This window comes from Frankliniella occidentalis, unplaced genomic scaffold (genome assembly GCF_000697945.3).
Source record: "Frankliniella occidentalis isolate FOCC.00 unplaced genomic scaffold, Focc_3.1 Scaffold3, whole genome shotgun sequence".
Classification (NCBI taxonomy): domain Eukaryota; kingdom Metazoa; phylum Arthropoda; class Insecta; order Thysanoptera; family Thripidae; genus Frankliniella; species Frankliniella occidentalis.
The window spans coordinates 887061-891890 of record NW_026267133.1 but is presented as its reverse complement, the minus strand read 5'-3'; positions in this window follow the sequence as shown (position 1 = coordinate 891890).

Here is a 4830-nt window from a genome sequence, read left to right as displayed (position 1 = left end):
TCTCTCAACACCCGGCAGTGAACAAAGCAAAGCTCCCATCCACCGCGCGGTCTCTGGGCAAAATCGATAAACCGTCGCGCGGTCGATGTGAAACTGATTTGTGAAAAGAATATTACAAAATAAGCAGCTTGCATCAGTTTTGATGCACTTACTTCTCCCCGATGACGAGCTGAAACACCCCACCACTCACGCAGGCCCCGCACGCCGCCGCTGCATCCCCCAAAACACATTTCTGGCGAGCGCGCCGTAATTGGCGTTCCCTTGTCGTTGGCTTGTTAAGTCGTGGCCCAATATAATAAATTCCTTCCCGGACCCGCCGCCGGCCGGCCGCCGACTCGGCCGCCGAATCAACATGGGCGCTTCGTGGACCGCGCGCTGACAGATTCCTCGATATTTGCCCGCCGCAGCGCCCGACCCAGACCACCAGACCCCCCCCCCCTCTCCGACAAAAAGCACTGGCTGGCCGACACGCCATGACAAAATGTCACCTCACCACCGGAACGCCCCGCAGCAGCTTGCGTTTCTGTGAGGAGTCGCGAAGAAAATAATAATAATGAAAAAAAGGTGGAGAAAGAAGCAGCAACAGCAGACAGAGGAGCAGAAACAACAACTGCCAGCTCAATTACATGATGCCACCTGCAGCAAGGCGACCAGAGGAGTCAGAGGCATTAGGCCATCACGCGCCGAATTCCCTACAAATTAATCGGCGCGGAGGGCCGGGCGGCGGCGGCGCGGCGGCGGCAGGCCGCCTGGCGGGTAGGCAGGCCCGGCGCGCAGCGGAGCGCGCTAGCGGCCTACGCTCCCCCTCCCCGGTGAGCAACGACGGGAGGGAAGCGCACGTTGTATTTTGCCCTTTGTTTTTGTACATTCTGGTATTATTGTCGGCCAAACGACAACCTTGCAGGCAGCCTCTCTGTATTTTCCTGTAAATTCACCACATCCAGGCCTGGATTAAGTGGGGGTGAGGGCGATCGCCCCCTCGTGCGTCTCTAGTGAGCCACCTGAAAGGTAACCAATTAGTGCTACACCGCCCCTGTATGAAGCCCCCCCCCTCCCCCGCCCTGTCAGCCGGACCTTAAACAGCGCCTAATCACTTTGTGCCATTGCCATTGAAACCGTCGGCGGCGCAGGTCACTCTGGTCACGCGCGTAAGTAGTGTGCGCTTCGTACACCACATCTTTTTCCCAGTCGCGTTTTTCGAAGCCTTGAAGAATGCATTCCTCGTCTGCAGGCGGCCAGGCCGCGGTTATTGTTTCACGAGAATGCCTGCGGTCATTTGCCATTCACGTAGACCAGGGCAGTTGTTCGTCAGAGGGAGATGGTTGTGTAGGGAGGAGGGGGTGGGGCACCGGAAATGATGTGAAAAAGGACGCCATATTTACGGGTTTGCGCTGTGCTCGCGGTGCGCGGTACGGAAGGCAGTCCATTCTAATGATGAACAAGCCTCACCCAGGCCCTGCCGCGGCCGCAGCCAAGGATTCCTTTTTTTCCCTCTCCGCTGCTTCTCTAGTCGAATAATTACTCAGCGTTCACATTATTGGCATGCAGAGCCGGCGCCGCCCACCCTTCCCCTTCGCCCGCCGGCCCACGCTGCCTACTTTACATTCCTAATTAATTAATTAATCACTAATTACCCCTCCGAAGTGTTATACGTATCGCCGGCCGGGGCCCAGCCGAGGCCCCGGCGCCGGTAGCGGCGCTCTGTCGCAGCAGCGGTCGCGGAGTGGCCCACACACGTCCCGCCGGGTGGCGCAAACAGCTGATACCGATTCATATACAATACCACGTCGATTTTTGAAGCGTAGTGATGGGTTCTTTTTACATTACTTCGAGAAATTAGTGAAAGTACGTCAAGTTGCTCGTACAACATACCTCTCATGCGTTTTTCGTTCGACAAGCCCCGACCGCCTCTGGTGCATTTTGTCAAATCGTGATATTTTCTGCGGAATGCGACAAATGGAGCCGCCACTCAGCCCCAGGCCGCAGGGGGACACAACGCTGCCGCCGCCCGGCAGCGGGTGCGACAGAGAGACGAGCCGAGTTGCGGTCAGTTTGGTGCGTGACGCGGCGGCCCCTCAAGGCGGCCCGGGCCGGCCGACTGCTGCCGACTTTGGCCGCGAGAGCCGTCGCTATTGGCCGGCAGTAATTGGACGCCACTCGCTGATTGGTTAATTGGGTGGCGGCCGGCCATCTGTCGCAGGGCTGCCAACAGCTGCGCGGGCTGCGCTAGCGTGATGTGTGTCCGACAGGCCGACTTGTTGGCCAACCTGCGCGTCGCAGGAATCCCCGCTGCCACCACGGCAGCTTCTGCTTTCTGCTCAGCTCCGGCCAGTCGAGTATCCAGCCGGGCCGACCAGCCTCCAGCATCCTCCGGCGGGCCTGCAGCACGGCCCGGCGGGCCCGGCCAGCTTCAAGCATCCTCCAGCACGGCCCTGTCATCCTCCAGCATCGCCCCGGCCAGCCTCAGCAGCCTGCAGCAAGCCTAGCAACCCCGAGCACGGACCGACAAGCCACCCGAAAAGCATCTGGCAAGCCTCTAGCATTCCACCGGCATCCCACAGCACGGCCAAAGAGGCTCAAGCTGAACCAAACCCACCCCTTCAGCCCCCAGCACGGAGACGTCTGTTGGGTCGGCTGGTCAATTGAAAATCCCAGTATATTTTTGAATGAACGTAGAAAATGACATCTATTTGCTGCTTCAATTTCTGCCCAGCAGGTCATCCGGCTGGACAAAGCAGAAGCCTCTGAAACAAAATAGATAAATTGACTTGAAGACTTGAGACTATTTGCGCAGGGATGTAGCTTTAAATGGACCCCGTACCACTCTCCATTGTGTCTTATCTCGCGAAGTTAAAACTTCCCTGCCACGTCCCCGTTTCCCTACCCCCCTCTTTCCCTCCCTCACTCCCTCCCCCCTCCTTCCCACCCACACATCACTCGCTCCACACTCCCTCCCCAGTTTCGCACCCTCTACCGACGTGATGGGCGGGTAAGGAAATTGCCCTGCTGCGCTGCGCGGCCGCCGAGCGGCTCCGTGTGTCCGAGTGTCCCCTCCAATCTGATTTCCCGTGCCCGGGCCCCACCCTGCGGCGGTGAAGACCCCCCAGCGCCAGGACCAGGAGGACGCAGGGCGCCCCGACGAGTGAAATCAAGCGAGCCGGGCCGCCTCCCTCACCTATACCAGTTTCCGGCTCCGCCTCGGGCCCCGGAAACCTCTTGTTCCTAATGGTTCAAGGGCCGAGGGCCGCGCCAGAATATTGGCTGACAGACACCGAGAGGAATATGGGGCGGGGCGGGGGCGCCACACGCCACACCTCTAAGTCGGTGAGATGTACGGATGGATGCCAGTCGAGCGAACTGCGCCACTGCGGTGTGGTAGTGCGAATCGAGCAGTGTATCAGGGCCCTATAAGAGATGGTGCTGCGAGATAGCGAGAGCGAGTATGGCGCTATGAGGGGGTACTGAGGTGTGTGCTGTAGGAGTACTGGCTGCTGCTGGCTTCCTGTCACATACACACACATACACACACACACATATACGCGCGCGCGAGCGCACCAACACCAGAGGCCCCTTGGCGCGCACTTCCTGAATTTGTCTCTGCAATATTCGTCGTATCACAGCGATAGCGGCAGCGGCAGCACACGGGGGCGCCTTCCCAACCTATGACATCACTGACAGCGTGATTTCTGTATTGCCTCGTCTCGCTCGCCCCCACCACCCCTCTTCTAAACAACCCCCTTCCGCCTCCACCACCCCCGCTAGCGGCAGCCCTGCCATCACCATAAGCTGAGGTTGATATTCTATTCAGCGTGTCGCGTGGCGTCTTATCAGTTTATGTCTCCTTCCCAACGCGCCACCCCCTGGCGCCATCACTTTATTTCTCCGTCTCTCTCCCTTCACCCCCCCCCGCTCTCCCTCTCTCTCTCTCTTTCTCTCCCTCTCTCTCTCTCTCTCTCTCTCTCTCTCTCTCTCTCTCTGTGTGTGTGCCCCCCTCTCTCTCTCCCTCTCTCTCCCACCCCCACGTCCCCACATGCGCAACACACACACACACCCACAGCCACTCCCACCGAAAAGGATGATAACTACTGTGTACGACCCAAGCTTCAGGAATATATTGCGAAATACACACACAAAACGCGCGCGCGCAAGCACGCACACACACTCACACACACTTCACCCGAAACATCCACCAGCCGCCAACTCCGCCCAGGCACTGGCGCTCCCCTCTTCCCAGAGCGTATTAAACCTATCTTTCATTTACGCCCGAAATTTTCTTATTCCAATTTCCCGTTGTCTGTCACCCAGTTGAAATGAGTCATTTTCTGATAAGAAAACGGCTTTGTGCGTCGGACTGGCAGCGAGCGCGGCGCGAGGGGAAAATGGGGCGGCGGCTCGGGCAAGGCTCGGGGCGAGCCGACAGCGACAAACGAGACGATACGAGAGTGGCGAAAAAGGTGCGGGGCCCAGATACTAGTGGACAGCTACTGTGCTGAGGGCGCGGACACACTACACAACTATGGGGCAGCGACCACTTAAAAAGTACAGTACCCAATTGCTCGGTAAAAATCAAGATCCGACATTTAAAGGAATTGCTTTTGAAGCTTTCAGGATAAATTGAAGACTTTTAGGCCAGAAACCCTCCCGATAAATTTAGAGGACATGAAAATGAACATGCCTCGTAGTCTCAATTTAATAAGGGGTTTTCCCCAGATTCATTGATAAACTAAGTGTTCAACTTGATTGAACGCTCACTGTGCAGGAAGTGCTCTGTGGAAGTTCCAAGTTCCATGAATGAGCCATAATCGCTAACAGCACTAATAGAGAGAAGTG